This window comes from Kogia breviceps, chromosome 2, assembly GCF_026419965.1.
Source record: "Kogia breviceps isolate mKogBre1 chromosome 2, mKogBre1 haplotype 1, whole genome shotgun sequence".
In the NCBI taxonomy this organism is placed as follows: Eukaryota; Metazoa; Chordata; class Mammalia; order Artiodactyla; family Physeteridae; genus Kogia; species Kogia breviceps.
In genome coordinates this window covers 140,512,347-140,531,872 of record NC_081311.1, presented here as the reverse complement: position 1 = coordinate 140,531,872, position 19,526 = coordinate 140,512,347, and the positions used below count along the sequence as shown (strand labels likewise).

Sequence of the window (19,526 nt, the reverse complement as noted above, 5' to 3'; positions counted from 1 at the left end):
AGTTTTCATTTTTATGGACAAATAGTGCTGAAAGGTTTATTATTATTATTTTTTAATAGCAGTTCTCTACCACTCACCCTTACCCCACCCTGCTCTCCATTCTCTTAGCTTTTCTTCCTGGTATTTATTTCCACATTTTAATATAAATAATATGCATATCTTTTTGGGTTCATCAATTGGACATTATCTGTGACTTCCTCTTAGTATTTATGAAGATTTTAACCTACTAATAAACCCCCTGCTTTCTATCCTCTTCTTAATACTGTTTTCAGACACTCAGAACCCTCTTGTTTTCATCTATCCTTTTACTATTAAAAGTGAAAAGCATCTGATATTCACTGTTGGGTTGATTAAATATACTTCAACTGAAAATTTTCATTGCAGTTTATATATGAATTAAACTTGCCTTTTATTTCTAAATGTAGAATTGTAAAACAGAAAGGGTTTTTTTTTAAATAATGAAATCGTCTAGTAGATAGGAAGGTGTTGGTCTTGTTTTGCTTTATTTTTATTTATTTATTTTTTTTTGTGGTACGCGGGCCTCTCACTGTTTTGGCCTCTCCCGTTGCGGAGCGCAGGCTCCGGACGCACAGGCTCAGCGGCCATGGTTCACGGGCCCAGCCGCTCAGCGGCATGTGGGATCTTCCCGGACCAGGGCACGAACCCTTGTACCCTGCATCGGCAGGTAGACTCTCAACCACTGCGCCACCAGGGAAGCCCTTGTTTTGCTTTATTTTATATCACTCTAGGACTATTCAACAGGCTCCAAAAATTTTCAGTAAGCATTTGTTACATATCTATTATCTTCTAGCCTCTGTGCCGAAGCACGGAGAATATAAAGATGAATAGTATACAATTCCTGCTTTCACATGAGATCAGTGTCTAGTAGGACAAACAAACTGTTTCATAAACAGTGTGGGCTATGCTGTAATAGATGTAAACACAAGGTACTATAGGAGCAAAGAGCAAGAAACCACTAATTCCATCTGCCTGCAGGCGAGAGGTAGGGAAGGAAGAGAAAGAGAGGTCTTCCCTCAAAGAACAGATGATAGGGACTTCCCGGGTGGCGCAGTTGTTAAGAATCCACCTACCAATGCAGGGAACACGGGTTTGAACCCTGGTCCGGGAAGATCCCACATGCTGCAGAGTAACTATGCTTGTGCGCCACAACTACTGAGCCTGCGCTCTAGAGCCCATGTGCCACAACTACTGAAGCCCACACACCCTAGAGCCTGCGTGCTGCAACTAGTGAGCCCACATGCCACAACTACTGAAGCACGCATGCCTAGAGCCCATGCTCCGCAACAAGGGAAGCCACTGCAATGAGAAGCCTGCACATTGCAACGAAGAGTAGTCCCTGCTCGCCACTGCTAGAGAAAGCCCGTGCACGGCAACAAAGACCCAACACAGCCAAAATAAATAAATAAGTTAATTAATTAATTTTAAAAAAACTAGTCTCTTTATCTTAAAAAAAAATAGAACAGATGATAGTTAAGTTGTTAAGAAAGCCTATGGATTCATCCCAGAGGACAAGGGCAAAGTATGAGAAGAAAGCAGACAGGCACTAGGATGTGCTTTTGCTTTTCCATGGAAGCATGGCACATAGTTTTGTTCAAGATGTAAGGCAGTGGTTCTCAATCCTAACTGCCTTTTAGCTCACCTGAGGAGCTTAAAAAAAGAAAAAACCAACTACCTGGGTGATTCATCTGGTTTGTAAACTTCTGGTATAGAGAAGATACACAAGAATGGTGAAAGATAGGCAGGGGTCAGGGTTTGAATGCTCTTGTATTTCATAGTAAGGAATTTGGACTTCTTTCTAGGAGATGAAAGGAGAGGAAACAAAACAAGTAGAGATGAAGAAGGCCCCCTCATGGGGCAATGTATAGGATAGGATGGGAGGGAGGTGAAACCTAAGTTGGGAAGACCATTTAGTTAAGGAATGCTGCTGCCTTTACAAAACTCCAAGGTTTAACAGGAAGAAATACTTCAAGTGGGGGTTCCTAATTACAGTGTTCTCAAGTTTGCCTTTTGGGCTCTGCCTTCTCTGGATTTTGTAACTATTGATGCTATCACCACCCAGGCCCGTGCTTCTCAAACTTTAATACGCAAGTGAATTACCAAGGGTTCTTACAGGTCTGGAGTGGGTGTATATGCATTTCTGACAAGCTCTCAGATTCCACTAGATTTTAAAAATAGAAGCAGTAGGGTTTGATGACTGAATGAGGGTAAAGAGGAAAGGGAGGAGCCTAGGATTATTTAAAGGTAGCTAGCTTTAGGTGAATGATAGTGTTTTTGAGTGAGATAGACAACACAGAAAGAAGATGAATAGGTTAGCATAGAAGGTAATGAATTAAATTCTGGACAGCACTGAGTTTGAATACCTATGAAATGATCAAGGCAGAGGAGCTGTCTGGAGCTCAGGAAGGAGGTCAGGCTAAAGATGAAGACTTAGTGGTTTTTGGCATACAAACAGTGCTGAGACATTATTTGCCCTTTCACAGTAATGCTAAGACATATTTGGCTTTTTAACTTTCATTTCTCCATGAGTTTACCATGAAAATTTCCAAAGGCTGTAAGACATATGATGATATCATTATTCTGATGATTTATGGATTGTGTATTCTGGTGTTTAAAAATTTTTTTAGTTTTAAATCCCCAAATGGTAAATAACAGTAGTTATATCCCACATAACAAAGGCTCTTTGGGGAACTCAACGGTTTTTAAGAGTTTGTAGATGGGTTTTGAGACCCAGAAGTTTAAAAACTGCTTTTGCAGATGAACTCATCCTGATAATGTGTGTAATGCTAGGAAATGTGAGCAGACAAGACGGGTGTGCTGGAGAAAGAGTAGTAGGAGGTAAGGAGGTGGATAAGAGAGGAGAAAGAAGAGGAGGAGGATAATGAGTAGAATTAAATGTTATGGAAGTCAATTAAGATAATGACTAAAAAGTGACTAAGAGTTTGTCACTTAGGCTTACTTTTAGTAGACTGATGGGAGCAAGACGCCAGATATTAGTTGATTAAGGAGCACTTGGAAAGTGAGCATATATTGACTACTCTTGGAAGAATCTTGACTGTGAGGAAAAGGAGGCAGTATCCAGAGTCTAACAGACTTGACATATTATGTGCTAGGGAAAGGATTATAGCAGACCTGTGATGGGACAAGGACAAGCAAAGTGCAAAGTGTTGAAGAGAGAGGAGAAACGAAACTAAACTTTTTTTTTTTTGGCTGCGTTGGGTCTTCGTTGCTGCGCGTGGGCTTTCTCTAGTTGCGGTGAGTGGGGACTACTCTTCTTTGTGGTGCACGGGCTTCTCATTGCGGTGGCTTCTCTTGTTTTGGAGCACAGACTCTAGGTGCACGGGCTTCAGTAGTTGTGGCACACGGGCTCAGTAGTTGTGGCTCGTGGGCTCTAGAGCGCAGGCTCAGTAGTTGCGGCACACGGGCTTAGTTGCTCCGTGGCATGTGGGATCTTCCCCGACCAGGGATCGAACCTGTGTCCCCCGCATTGGCAGGTGGATTCTTAACCACTGTGCCACCAGGGAGGTCCTAAACTAAACTTTTCCTGGAGGTTGTATGAATGGTGAGTTCCAGACTCTGGGAGGACAGGGTTAGTTGTGGACAGGACTGACTAGGAACATCCTTTCCTCTGATAGATGAATTTCCATACCTAATAACCTTTCTCTTTCTTCACAGTGAAAATAGAGGTTATCAACTGAAGGAAGAATCATGAGTGGGTTGGGGGTGTGAGGAGAATGATAAAAAATTTATGGGAGAGACAAGGAAGTAGTTTACAGGGGAGAGGGGTCACTCATTTAAATGTTTTAGAATGCCTGAAGGAGTTAGAGACATGATCTGTGTGCCTTATCTACTGGCTGAAAGTTCAGATTATTTTATGAGGATGAGAGAAGGAGCCCATATTTCCTTTTATCAATGTTTTCCAAGTTTTAGAACCTGTCTGGATCCATCCATTTGCCATTCTCCTTGCAGGACCCTTCCCTCTCTAAACATGAAGATCATCTTCACTTTCTCTAAATTCTGTACAGTTGGTGTCCCCTCTGTACCTTACCCCAAGATGCTGAGATAAATTATCTTGTAGCTCATTTGGAATTTATAATTTATAATATTAATACCATAACCATATCTCCGCCCTACCTTTTCTTTTGGATGTCCTAGGATATATTTTTCTGTTTTATTTCTTACTGTGGTTGGTTATTTGTGAAGGAATATAAGACTGAATATAAATCTCATTGAAGTATATTTTTAAGCCTATTGTTACATGTACGTACAATATACTACATAATGTTTGTAAAGCAGACACGTCAAATTATTCTATTTTTGTCTCAATTTAATTTTGAATATTTATTTTTATACTACTTCTATATAAACCTGAATCGAGTTGAACAATTTAAAATATATACTATCTTTTTCTAGAACTAAAGTTTATTTCCCACTTCCTTCTGGGTAATTGTCAATTCTTTTTTAACCCTTTATCCACTGGCATTGAATTAGTGTTTATTTTTATTTTTAAAATTTATTTATTTATGTTTTATTTTTGGCTGTGTTGGATCTTTGTTGCTGCGCGAGGGCTTTCTCCAAATGCAGCGAGCGGGGGCTACTCTTCGTCGCGTTCCACGGGCTACTCAGTGCGGTGATTTCTCTTGTTGCGGAGCACGGGCTCTAGGATGCACAGGCTTCAGTAGTTGTGCTGCACGGGCTCAGTAGTTGTGGTGTACGGGCTTAGTAGTTGTGCCGCACGGGCTTAGTTGCTCTGCGGCATGTGGGATCTTCCTGGACCAGGGCTTGAACCCATGTCCCCTCCATTGGCAGGTGGATTCTTAACTACTGTGCCACCAGAGACGTCCCTACTGTTTTTTTGTTTGTTTGTTTGTTTTTCCTGGTACGCGGGCCTCTCATTGTTTGTGGCCTCTCCCATTGCGCAGGCTCAGCGGCCATGGCTCACGGGCCCAGCCGCTCTGCGGCATGTGGGATCTTCCCGGACCGGGGCATGAACCCATGTCCTCTGTATCGGCAGGCAGATTCTCAACCACTGTGCCACCAGGGAAGCCCCCCTACTGTTTATTTTTGATCCAAGTGCATTTGGGGATTTTTGAGCTATTTAAGATTAAGGATATAATATAGATACAGTGCCTTGATTGTCTTAATTTACCTGTAACGTTGATTAATGAAGGCCATTTTATGAAAGAAGATCTAATTAACTTTCTCATTTGAATTTAGTTTCTAGAAGTAGTCTTGGTATTTAAATCAGATTTTTCCCTTCCTTATTTGAATTGAAGTTATGGAGTTGAAGACACTTTAAAGCATTAATGCTTTGTTTTGTTCTTTTTAAAAAATAATTTTTAAAGGCCACGTTATGTGTGAGTTCTTACTCTCATATTTTGGAGGAAGTAGAAATTAAGAATACTAGGGAATTAGAACTAAAACTACCTTAGACCTAGCTTTGGGGGGGGCATTATTTTCATTTTTAGAACAAGTCATATTATTTATATAGTTCTTCAGTAGTTTTTTAATTTAAAAAATCTCCTTTTTTGATATTTAAAATTATATATAGACATATATAATTGATTAAATGGGATGTCTCTGATATTAGTGAATTCGCTGGATTAAGAAATATGAGCATTTCCAGTTTTCACCTTGTTTGTTTTCTTTTTTTTTTTTTTGCTGTACGTGGGCCTCTCACTGTTGTGGCCTCTCCCATTGCGGAGCAGAGGCTCCGTGGCCATGGCTCATGGGCCCAGCCGCTCCGCAGCATGTGGGATCCTCCCAGACTGGGACACGAACCTGTGTCCCCTGCATCGGCAGGCAGACTCTCAACCAGTGCGCCACCAGGGAAGCCCCACCTTGTTTTTATATACATCCCTATCTCTACTTTTTTATATTTCCTTTTTGCCTTCTAAATAGTGTTTAACTGTAATGTTTCCTCAAGGAACAGTTAGTTACCTTAGATTAATTGGAAGTTACGATTTTATTTGAAAATAGAGATAATACCAGCCTAAAATTTCAGATTTTAGATTGATTTTTAAAAATTTATTTAAGTTTTATATATATATGTAAAAAATATATATATTTATGTATATGTATATATGTCTTATAACCTGGACAAATCTTTTCTTTAACGTCTTAGTCTGAGCACCCAATAAGAAAGAAAACTTGCAAAATGAATTTAGTGATGTATAGTTAAGTGTCACTGAAAGTTAACATTTTTATGCCTATTTCCCCCAAATGAATTACCTTGTTTTTGACTTTATTGTGTTTAAATCTGTTCAGCTTCTAAAGATTGTTAGATACCTAGTTTACTGCCCTCATTAATTTTAAGAAATATTCTTTGTGTCCTGTAACCTACATTATTTTCTGGAATGTTTTAGCCTGATAAATGCCCTTTGTGGTGGTGTTCTGTTTGATTGGTTCCTCTGTCTTCTCCTTTACTTATATTCATTTTGGCAGTATTTTCTCACTGACTTCTTCTTAACTGTATTATTAGGTGAGGTTAGTAAGATTTTGTAACAGCAATAAAGACATTTTCTCAGTAAGGAAATAAGTTTGTTTTTTTCTCTCTCTGTTAATACTAATAATCAAACTTAGAAATTATAGTTCCTATGAAATACCTGGAATTACTTTGTAAATTTTCATTTTATTTAGAAAGAGAAAACTATTTAATTCTGCCACTAAACATTAGAGGACACATTTTTTGTTGTTGTTGTTGATCGAACCGGAGCCCCCTGCAGTGAAGGGCGGAGGAAGTCCCTAAAGGTCGAGCTCTTACAGGAAGTATATTCAGCTAGAGTTATGGAGTGTCTAACTCTAAAATGTGTTATATGACAGAGTTCACAGCAAAGGAAGTAGGTCTGTCCTGGTTGAATATATACATCCTTAGTCTCCTGGAAGGAAAAATACTGTAAATCAAATGGCCTGATACTGGCTGACTCTGTGCCTCTGTTTCCATAAAGGTGGAGGACTATGTGTGTCAGAATCACCTTTTCAAAATAAAAGAACTTAGGCTCCCTTCTTGGAAACTCTGATAATACTCTGTCTAGATAATTTTTGATTTCTTATAGATCAATAAATCTTGAAATATTGATTCTGTAGGCTATTTATTTAGAAGGCAAACAAACAGCTGTTAAATGTTTCCCTTTTTAAAAGTACATTTAGTGTGGGTGAGTGGTTGTTAGAGCAAGAAAGTTCTAAGCTGACTGTTGTAAACAAGATTCGAAGAGGAACATGCCATGTCATTTTAAGAATGAAGATATACTTTAAAGTGGACCCTGGTATAGCACTTAACTGTAGTAGATGCTCAGTAAATATTTGTTGAATAAATAAATTTAATAATGTACTTTAGTTGTAGTATAATATAAGGCAGTTTCTGTGTCAGCTACATGTGATTCTTATGTATTCATCAAAGCAAGCTTTCTCAACCTTAACCTTATTGACATCTGGGGCCAGATAATTCTCGGGGTGGGGAGGGAGTTGTCATGTGTAATGTAGGATGCTTAGCAGCATCTCTACATGATGCATTAGATATCTGTAGCCCATCCCCCCACCCCTAAGTTGTGGCAACCAAAAATGTCTCCAGATATTGCCGTATATCCTCGGGGAGGTAGAGGCAGATCTCCTCTGGTTGGGAACCACTCCATTAATGAAGGAGGGAAAATAAAGTTGTAGCATGTTACCTGTGGAGCTAGATTACAGCTCTATAAGTTTCACATCTCTGGGTATGAAAACAAAAGCCCAGAGAGGTTAATTTGCCCACAGATAGTAAGTTAATAGTCAAAGTTCTAATTTTAAAGTGTCTGTCTTATTTCAAAGTGATGTTCTCAACTATTGTTCTATACTCTTTCTGTATAACTAATGTAGTATCTAACTTATTAGTTAGATAAATGACCCTAGTTAGTCTTTTGAAAAAAAGTGGTATTCTTTTTTGGAAATATTTAGATTTAAGATGATTTATAAAATTTGCCAATCCAAGATATGCCTGGACTGGCAGCACTTCACAGATTTTTTTTCTGATAAATATGCTTTTAGACTTAAGTACATTCAGCACAAGTTGACATTACTGAGCAATTTGGTTTCAGTATCTTACACAGGTATACCTTAGAGGTGTTTCAGGTTTAGTTCCATACCACCATAATAAAGCAAATATCGAAATAAAGTGAGTCACATGAATTTTTTGGTTTCACAGTGCAATAAACATTATGTTTACACTATACTGTAGTCTAAGTGTGTAGTAGCATTATATCGGAAACAACAATGTACCTGCTCTAATTTAAAAATATTATATTGCTGAAAAAAATGCTAGCCATCTTCTGAGCCTTCAGCAGGTTATCTTTTTGCTGGTGGAGGGTCTTGCTTCAGTGTTGATGACTGCTGACTGATCAGGATGGTGGTTGCTGAAGGTTAGGGAGGCTGTGGCCATTTTAAAAATAAAACAACAGTGATGTCTGCACGTTGACTCTTCCTTTCACTAACAACTTCTCTGTAGCAGCAACGCTGTTTGGTAGCATTTCCCCATGGTAGAACTTCCTTCAAAAGTGGAGTCAGTCCTCTCAGTCCCTGGTGCTGTTTTATAAACTAAGTTTATGTAATATTCTAAATCCTTTGTTGTCATTTCAACAATCTTCACAGCATCTTCACCAGGAGTAGATTCCATCTCAAGAAACCACTTTCTTTGCTCATCCATAAGAAGCAACTCATCCATTAAAGTTTTATCATGAGATTGCCCCAATTCAGTCACATCTTCAGCCTCCACTTCTAATTTTAGTTTTCTTGCTTTTTCCACCACACCTGCAGTTACTTCCTCCACTAAAGTCTTGAACCCCTCAAAGTTGTCCATGAGGGTTGGAATTGACTTCTTCCACATTCCTGTTAATATTGATATTTTGACCTCTTCCCATGGATCACAGATGTTCTTAATGGCATCTAAAACAGTGAATCCTTTCCAGGTTTTCAGTTTACTTTGCCCAGATGTATCAAAGGAATTCTATCAAAGGACTTACTATGGCAGCTATAGCCTTACGAAATGTATTTCTTAAATAATAAAACTTTTGGGCTTCCCCGGTGGCGCAGTGGTTGAAAGTCCCCCTGCCGATGCAGGGAACACAGGTTCATGCCCTGGTCTGGGAAGATCCCACATGCCGCAGAGCGGCTGGGCCCGTGAGCCATGGCCTCTGAGCCTGCGTGTCCGGAGCCTGTGCTCCGCAACGGGAGAGGCCACAGCAGTGAGAGGCCCACGTACCGCAAAAAAAAACACACCAATAATAATAATAATAAAACGTTTAAGTCAGAATTACTCCTTGACCTATGGGCTGTAGAATGGATGTTGTGTTAGCAGGCATGAAAACAACATTAATCTTGTACATCTCCATCAGAGCTCTTGGGTGACTAGGTGCATTGTCAATGACCAGTAATATTTTGAAAGGAATCTCTTTGTTTTCTGAGCAATGGACTCAACAGTAGCCTTAAAATATTCAGTAAACTATGTTGTAAACAGATGTGCTGTCATCCAGGTTTTGTTGTCCATTTATAGAGCACAGGCAGAGTAGATTTAATATAATTCTTAAGGGCCCTAGGATTTTCAGAATGGTAGATGAACATTGGCTCCAATTTTAACTCACCAACTGCATAAGCCCCTAACAAGTGAGTCAACCTATCCTTTGAAGCATTGAAGCCAGGCATTGACTTCTCTAGCTATGAAAGTCCTAGGTGCCATCTTCTTCCAAGAGAAGGTTGTTTTATCTACATTGAAAACCTGTTGTTTAGTGTAGCCACCTTCAATAATTATCTCAGCTAGATCTCCTGGATAACTCATTGCAGCTTCTACATCAGCTCTTGCTGCTTCACCTTGTATGTTCATGTTAAGGAGATGGCTTCTCTCCTTAAACCTCATGAACCAACCTCTGCTTCTTCACACTTTTCTTCTATGCTTCCTCACCTCTCTCAGCCTTCATAGAATTGCTCTGGATTAGTCTTTGGCTTGCGGGGATGTTGTGGCTGGTTTTATCTTCTATCCAGACCACTCAAACTTTCTCCACATCCCCAATAACGGTGTTTCGCTTTTTTATAATTTGTGTGTTCACTGTAGTAGTACTTTTAATTTCCTTCAAGAACTTTTCCTTTGTATTTGGTTAACTGTTTGTTTGGCCCAGGAAGCCTAGCTTTCGGCCTGTCTCAGCTTTCAGCATGCCTTCCTCACTAGGCTTAATCATTTCTAGTTTTTGATTGAAAGTGAGAGATGCACAACTCTTCCTTTCACTTGAACACTTAGAAGCCATTGTAGAGTTTTAGTTGGCCTAATTTCAATATTGTGGTATCTCAGGGAATAGGGAGGCCCGAGGAGAGGGTGAGAATGGCTGGTCAGTGGAGCAGTCAGAACACACACAACATTTATTGATTAAGATCACTGTCACATGGTCACAGTTTGTGGTGCTGCAACACAATTACACTAGTAACATCAAAGATCATGGATCACAGATCACCATAATAAATATAATAATGAAGAAGTTTGAAATATTGCAAGAATCACTAAAATGTGATACAGAGAGAGGAAGTAAGCAAATGCTACTGGAAAAATGGTGCCAAAAGACTTGCTAGATCAAGGTTGCCACAGACCTTCAATTTGTAAAAGAATGCAGTATCTGTGAAGCGCAATAAAGCAAAGCTCAGTAAAATGAGGTATGCTTGTACTATAGTAGAGTTTTAAAAATACTAGGTGTATTTTTATATCAGCAGAACATAGTATTTTACTAATTTTCTTTAAGATTAATTCTCATTTTCTAAAATAACTGAGTAACCGTGACAATGCACTGGACTTCTCCTAATGAACTTTCTGTTATATGTCACAATTTTGGTCTGCAGTTCTTAATGGAAGGTTATATATAGAATAACTTACTAACTTTAGGGATTCTCTAAAGTGGAATGTGCAGGAAATACATGCTATATTATTATATAGTAGATTGGCTATATTGCTAATCCTGATGATATATCAGCATTACTTTTGGAGCTTTTAAAAAATATGGATTCATTTGGTCTACCTCCAGAGATTTTAAATTTGGAATGGGGATGCCAGCATGAGCTTTAAAATAACAGCTTTGTGATTATGAAGTATAGTCAACATTGAGAATCAGTGCTAATAGATAAATGATAGAACAATTTCCTTTAAAAAATAAAATCAACCCCTTTTTTTCTGGTTATAATGCAGTATTGCTATAGAGAAAACTGTAACAATGAAATCCCACTTTAAAAAAAAAAAAGAAACCACATCAGGTAAACATCTTAAAGGATTTTGGGGCCTTCTCATACAGTTTTTTAAAAAAACAATATTTATTGGTTAACAAACATTTATTGAGTATATATGATGTACTGCTATAAAGTGAATGGTGTTTTAAAAAATATTTATTTTATTTATTTTCTTTTTGGCTGCGTTGGGTCTTTGTTGCTGTGCGCGGTCTTTTCTCTAGTTGCGGTGAGCGGGGGCTACTCTTCCTTGTGGTGTGCGGGCTTCTCACTGCAGTGGCATCGCATTGCGGAGCATGATCTCTAGGCACAAGGGCTTCAGTAGTTGCAGCACACGGGCTCTAGAGCACAGGCTCAGTAGTTGTGGCGCATGGGCTTAGTTGCTCGGTGGCATGTGGGATCTTCCCGGACCAGGGCTCCAACCTGTGTCCCCTGTAGTGGCAGGAGGATTTTTAACCACTGCGCCACCAGGGAAGCCCCTCATACAATTTTAGTGTGAGTAAAGATTTAATATCACCTTTGATAGTAAAATTTGGAAATATCTTTAAATTTTTAAATGTGCATATTCTCTGGCACAGCATTTACACTTAAAAGTATCTATAAAGACATAATTGTATAAGGATCTAGGGATTCATGTTCAGCCGGTGTCTATAGGGATACTATACAGAATATGTTACTTCATCATGAGTGTCACAATGGGAGAAAAGCTGTGAAATCACGTTCTCAATTTTACTATTACAGGTACTCTTCAAAATGCCAACATTTCCAGACTAAGTTGTCTTGGAAATTTGCTTCCCCCCACCCTCTACAGCATTTGCTCTCTATGGCTGTTTTATTCTGATTGTATGATTTGAAAACTGCTTGTCAGATCATATGAACAGAGGAGGAAGTCCAGCTTTATTCTAATTTTATGGTTTATACTATTTAACAGATAAAGCCTTAAATCAAAGGGAAAGCCAGAGAAGGGAAAATGCAAAGAAATAGTTATGCTATGTAAACGATAAGAAAATGGCAAACAAAACTGTGCTTTATCAATATCGAAGATTTAGTATGCTCCTTTTAAGCATATGTGAATGTAAGTTAAAATGGGTCCAGGTAATAGGAACCTAAGAAGTACAACTGTGAGGATGGCAAGTAAGGTAGTTTTTAAAAATTGAAAATAAGGTTAAATATTATATTTCTTTTAGTTACTGATGTGGTTATGGATGCTGTATGTTTGTGGAGGGAGTAAAAATCCTTCAGGCTTTTAAAAACGTTGTGAGCTGGCACACTTTTAGTTACCCGTAAGGCAGAGTGCATTTTAATTGAGGGTTACCTAATTTCGTCTCTTTGGCTCTCTACCATTTTTTTTTTAAAGGGCAGTTATTTCCTTCTGCCTCATTTATTTATTTTATATTTTTGCTGTGTTGGGTCTTCGTTTCTGTGCGAGGGCGTTCTCTAGCTGTGGCACACGGGGGCCACTCTTCATCGCGGTGCGTGGGCCTCTCACTATCGCGGCCTCTCTTGTTGAGGAGCACAGGCTCCAGATACGCAGGCTCAGTAGTTGTGGCTCACGGGCCCAGTTGCTCCGCGGCATGTGGGATCTTCCCAGACCAGGGCTCGAACCTGTCTCCCCTGCATTGGCAGGCAGATTCTCAACCACTGCACCACCAGGGAAGCCCTCTCTACCATCTTTAATATTATGTATTATTAAATGATAAAGGCAATACAGGGGAAAATAGGCTACACTCAAAATTGCTGATATGTTGATTGGGTTTACTTTGAACAGCAAAGAAATGCTCTTATTTGGTGATAGGATCCCAGAATGTTGCGTACATGAACTTTTTATGCTTTTTATATTGAAATCAGCAAAATAATAGATCTTTTAGGTGTCAAAGATTCAAGCAAACATTTACAGATAATTGTTGGTATTAAAGTTTGACTCTTGGGCAGAGAAAGACTGAATTTCAGGTCATGCCAGCTCAAAATCATCCTGGAATTAGGATATACATATTTTATGATACGTTTTATCTAAATGTAAATTGGATACAAAGCAGCAAGGAAGTTTTCACTACAGAATTTCAGTTTTCTTATAGTGCATTATTCTAACCTAATTTTTATAGCAAAATGTTGGAAGAAATAGTATCTTGTATCTTTGATATCCTTGACTAGAACATCTATTTTACATTGATTATTTTTATAAGGCTCCAGATTTCCCTTTTTAATTCAGTGCCGTTTTGTTATGTGCCATTAAAATAAATATTTCTCCCACATTTTTAAGTTTTGCCTAGAAATGTGAATAAAACATGGTTATTATCAGCTGCAGGCAAAAAGGTTTATGTGCCATTTGTTCAACTATAGTGACCTTGAATTTGAGACCTGAGTAACTATATGAATCATTGAAATAGCCAGTGAGTTGTGTTTTTCAAACCAGTCTTTAGCTAAATGAATCAATCAGAAAAAAATTCATTCTGACAAGTTTGAGGGTTGAATATTTTGTTACAGATATTATTTAATATTAGAGTAACTTTTCTTTCTACTTTAAAGTATTTTCTCCTTTAACAGAAAGAAATTAAATATATCTGTGTCTCTTAACTATAGTAATTTTGTTACAGGTGATGCTATCTCACTTTTCTTTTTGTTCTGTTCAGTTGGGGCTGATGGACTCTACCTAAGGTAGAGGTGAAGAATAAATTTTAATATCCACTCCTCTTTTGTTGATGTTATAATATCTTTTCACATACTGTTACAATTTTCTATAATGCATTTATGCCAATAATTTAAAATATCTCTAGTTGGAGGCTTGTAGAGGTGGTTATCTGTTTTCATGGAACAATCCATATTGCTTTCTCTCCCTCATTCTGTGACAGCATTAAGGTTCTTATTTCCTTATATTTGATCTTATTTGCATTGATGAAAGGCAGATTTATTTTTATTGCAAGATAAACCAACAGCCCACATGATTAGATATGAAAACCTTGTTTAATAATCACTGACCTAAATTCCAAATGAAATTGGAACATTAGGTATATCACTATCACCTCTTGAGTCCTTTAGATTTGTCTTTGTTTTTTGAACTTCCTTCCAACTCTGGAAAATGCTGTATAAATACACACTAATATCTTGGAACATTTAAATATCAGAGTAATCATTCAGGTTTTGGTATGATTACAAACTAGCATTTATAAAGCTGAATTGATTTAAAGAATATGAATTTCTTCTTCCATCATTTTCTCCTAACCACTGTTCCACTGTATGTCAGAATTCTTTAATTTTTTGTAATACTGTAGTCTTTCCATCTTTACTTTAAAGTCAAGTTATATTGTTTTGCCTTCCATAATAATCCTTCCCTGTTGTGGTCAATTATAGTGCAATAATTGAGAAAAAATAGAGGAAAGAATGACAGCATTAGTGAGAGCAGTAACAGGCTTGAAAATGTTGTATATAAAATGCTCAATATGTCCAAGTTTTACACTTTACAGAAATGCAATAGTGGTCTGGTTGATGTCCCTTAGATTTTCTAGGAAATCGATTGGTCAGGATCAGTGGTTTTTCAAACATTTTTGAAGCCATCGAGCTCTTTCTTTGAAGAAATCTGATATAGAATCTCAATATTAAAATAAGACATGCTGTGTTCCCAGGGATAGGGTAGAGGTGGGATAGGCTGTGTCTCTGGTGGCTAGAGCCTTAGCTCAGCCACCTGCTCCTTCCTTCCCTTTAGTAACTTTGGAGACATAACCTTCTCTCCCCTAAGGTGTCTCTGGAGTACAATTTGAAAGTCGCAGATAGTATTCTGAACTTTTTCTTCTCAGTGATGAGCCATTTTAGAGGTTAAATATTTGATGAGTTTCTGCCTATCCTAAATCCTCAAGCTTTTAAATCCCCAAATAAGTCCATACACAAACGATGTCTTAGGAAAATTAGCAGCATTAGGCTTCATTGAGAGTTTTTGTTTTGTTTAATATAGGTGTTGCTCAGATTATTTAAATTCAAAACCAAAAAAACTGTTTAAAGTACATTTGTCTTAGGGTTAGTGATGTAATAATTAGGGCCTAGACTGTAAGTTCTGTGGCTTATGGTTGAGATCAGAGTTGAAATATTGCTTATTTTGCAAACCCTACAAGTTATTTGTAAACTTTTAGGGCAGAAGCTGCTAATTATTTAACAAGTGACGCATGATTGAAGTTTTGAAACATAAAAGTGCGCGGATTATTTGGAGTAATAGAAGGATAGCCGTTCAGATAAGAATAGCTTACTGATACAGACTATACACTGTTCTAGATGCTATACTACTTATGTTTCTGGTATGTTTCTCATTTAATCCCCACAGTCCTTTTAGGCCATATTATCACCTTTAAAATTGATGAGAAAATTGAGTCTTGGGTTAAGTAACGTACTGAAAGTTATAGTAAATAGTGGACCCAGAGTTGGATTCTTAGTCTGTGTTTTTTCAGAGACTCATGGTACTTTCTTCTGAGGAAATTATGGTCCATTGGGGCTGACAGAACAGCCCTAAAATAATCTATGAGATGAGAATGAAGTCAAAGGTCAGCATGAGGTAGTCATACTAGGATATGGGTGAAAAAAGATTAACGTTCATGGGAACGTAAAATGGTGTGTTTATAATGCCTACATTTACTTTATAGGCAAATCAGATATATCCGGGTTTCCCTTTCTCATCTTTTGCTTTGTTCAACTTTTCAGGTTTTTTTTTTTTTTTTTTTTTGTGGTACACGGGCCTCTCACTGTTGTGGCCTCTCCCGTTGCAGAGCACAGGCTCCGGACGCACAGGCCCAGCGGCCATGGCTCACGGACCCAGCCGCTCCACGGCATGTGGGATCTTCCCAGACCGGGGCACAATCCCACGTCCCCTGCATCAGCAGGCGGACTCTCAACCACTGCGCCACCAGGGAAGCCCAACTTTTCAGTTTTTTATTAGCTATTTCCAACTTCTTACTCACGTTAGTGTTGGATTACAGTCTTAAAATTAATTTTAGTCCTGTCATCCTTTTTTTCCTTCATCCTCCTTTTTCTCTTCCTCTTCCGTCCTCAAATTCTCTGGTTTAAAAGAGGGAAGCCTGTTGCCTTTTTTTCTTCACTGTAATCATTATGCATTTGGGGGATTTGTTAGTTTGTTCTAAGCAAAATGACATTTCCCCCAAAAGACTGTCTCACTTCCCCATTCCAGAAAATTTTAAATTTAGGGAAATTTTGCCTTGGAGAAAAAGTTTTACTAAGTTACCGTATATGTCTTAAAAAAATGAAAATAAAAAAGACCTTAAATATCTTGAAGTCTATATCCAGTAAAGTAGTTAATGAATATTATCCCAAATAAGTTTGAGAATTGCCACATATACTGTATCTTTGCATCCCATCCCCCTTTTGGAGATAGCCAGTGAATGCTAGTATTTTAATGGTTCTTAGAAGCTTTGTGATAAATAAATCTAACTTTATTCACCCCCAGTTGAACCACCCTACTATACCTTCCATTTTAAAATGTAGCCTCTCAATCTATCCCTGATCCAGTGTTCCTTGGAATATACTTTAGAAAATGGTATATTACAACATTATATATTCTTTACATTATATATTTACAACATTATATATTCTTTAGTTTTCTAGATAGAAAATGTTGTTTCCAATATAGCTTTCAAAATTTTATTATTCTGTTTGGTTTTTTGTTTTGCTTATTCAAAGAAGCTAGTTAGGATTTAAGATGGAAATCCAAAAGGATTGTGCCATGCTTAAAAATTAGTATACCATTAAAACTGTTCTGAAAAACCATATTTCCTTGACCTTAAATTATATTTTTTATATAGATTAATTTGGGAAGGATATGAATAAATTATTATTTGGGAGTTCTCCTTTTATTTTTTTTAATTAAAAAATGTTATTTATTTTTGGCTGCATTGGGTCTTTGTTGCTGCTCGTGGGCTTTCTCTAGGCAGCAAGTGGGGGCTACTCCTCATTGCGGTGCCCAGGCTTCTCATTTCAGTGGTCTTCTCTTGTTGTGGAGCAGAGGCTCTAGCTGTGCGGGCTCGGTAGTTGGTAGTTGGCGGCATGCAGGCTCTAGGGCACGCGGGCTTCAGTAGTTGTGGCTTGCGAGCTCTAGAGCGCAGGCTCAGTAGTTGTGGTGTACAGGCTTAGTCGCTCCACAGCATGTGGGATCTTCCCGGACCAGGGATCGAACCTGTGTCCCGTTCATTAGCAGGCGGATTTCTAACCACTGCGCCACCAGGAAAGTCCCCTCCTTTGTTTTTTTTTTTTTTTTTTTTTTTTAATTTATTTTTAAATTTTTACCTATCTTTGGCTACATTGGATCTTTTTTGCTGAGTGCAGGCTTTCTCTTGTTGGCAGCAAGCGGGAGCTACTCTTTGTTGCGGTGCGTGGGCTTCTCATTGCAGTGGCTTCTCTTGTTGCGGAGCACAGACTCTAGGCATGTGGGCTTCAGTAGTTGTGGTGCACAGGCTTCAGTAGTTGTGGCTCACGGGCTCTAGAGTGCAGGCTGAGTAGTTGTGGCGCACAGGCTTAGGTGCTCCGCGGCATGTGGCATCTTCCTGGACAAGGGCTTGAACCTGTGTCCCCTGCGTTGGCAGGCGTATTCTTAACCACTGCACCACCAGGGAAGCCCCCCTCCTTTGTTTTAAGATAGATTATAGGGTTCTTTATAAAACTGTTAACTTAGAATTTTTAATTTGGTGATACTTTCATTCCAAGGAGAATAACAGATTGGTTACCACTTAAGTCTGAGTTTGGTAATTTTGAGTATGAAACTAAACTAATGAACTATTTACCTTAAATTGCTGGTATGTCAGTCTGTCTCCTGAGTAGATTGCTAGTTAGAGTGGATTTCTTTAAGATCTCTGGTTTACGATGTGAAAACATATAGGCAGTTTATTGGACATAATGAATTTTATTTATGAACTTAATGAAAATTTGAAGTATTTTTGTATGGTTGATTCATTCAGTTACTTCTTGATGTAGGATATATAATCATGACACATAGAAGGGGAAAAAAGCATTTAGGCCTTGGAAATACACAGAATTGAATTTGATTTGAATCCTGGTTACCTTGAGTAATTTATTTAATATTTGTTATTTATCATGCTAGATATGGAGTTGGGAGGAGGAGGTGGGGAGAAAGTATAACTTCTGTCTTTAAAGAATTCAGAGATTAGTAACATTCACTTAAACCTCTTTGAATCTGTTATCCTGTTGGCAGAACGTCAGTGAGAGAACTTAAAATTCCCCAGATAATACTTTGGGGAACCATAGATGCTCAGTATGAGTTAGGTTGTATATTGTCATTCATACTATTTAATCACAGAACTACTTACAAGAGACATCAAAATATGGATTAAGTCCCTTCCTTGTTGGAGAACTATGTTGCCTTTAGAGATTTATTTTAAGTTGCCTTGATGTTTCATTCATTCAGATATCCTTTGTTCTGGCACCAGACATACTTGCCAAGCTTCTAGAATTTGAGGGCCCTGTGCCATTGCCTTGTGCACATTTGGTTTTAATTTTTCACTAAGCATAGCATTCTGTCAGACTGCACAAAAATTACGTGTTGTTTTTAGCCTGATGGAAATACTTCCTATCAGTTAAAAGAGCAAACCTGTAATTTAAGAACAAGCCATCACGTAGGACAGGGCTCTGCAAACATTTTTTTTGTAAAGAGCCAGGTAGTTAGGCTTTATATGGGCCATGCAGTTTCTGTTACATCTACTCAACTCTGCTGCTGTAGTGTGAAAGGAACTACAGACAGTACATAAATGAATGAGTGTGACTGTGTTCCAATAGAACCAAATTTATGGACACTGAAATTTGAATTTCTTATAGTTTTCATATCATGAAATATTCTTGTTTGGTTTTTATATTTTTCAAACATTTAAAAATGTAAAAATTATGCTTAGATTACGGGCCCTGCAAAAACAGGTGGCCCGCCAGATTTGGCCGTCTGGCTATTGCAGACACCTGATTTAGGATATAATCTATGAATTTGCTTTGATTGTTGTTGGATAATAATTTTTAGGCATTTAGGTGAGTGGTTCTTTTTAGTAGGGATTGTATATATTAAGGTTTGTGTTCTGCTCTTTTTTCTAGCCCAAGTTCATTTTACTTCTATAGAATATATATGAATAGTAGAAAACTAATGGGAAAAACATATGGTGTTTTGTTGTTATTTTGTGGGGGTTTTTTTGTTTGTTTTTTGCTCTATCTAGTTAAGAATTTGAAGGGCATGTTTTAAAGGCTGATTACTCTCAGATTTATCATCCACCTCAAGTCAAATTCTGTAAATG

The 19,526-nt window shown here is 38.0% G+C and overlaps 1 protein-coding gene across 1 annotated transcript in view; it reads left to right on the top strand.

Annotated features, from left to right (window-relative positions):
• The window catches only part of TLK1 (tousled like kinase 1), a 152,473-nt gene that overhangs the window by 71,085 nt on the left and 61,862 nt on the right, over positions 1-19,526 (top strand). The gene's annotated exons all lie outside the window — the stretch shown is intronic.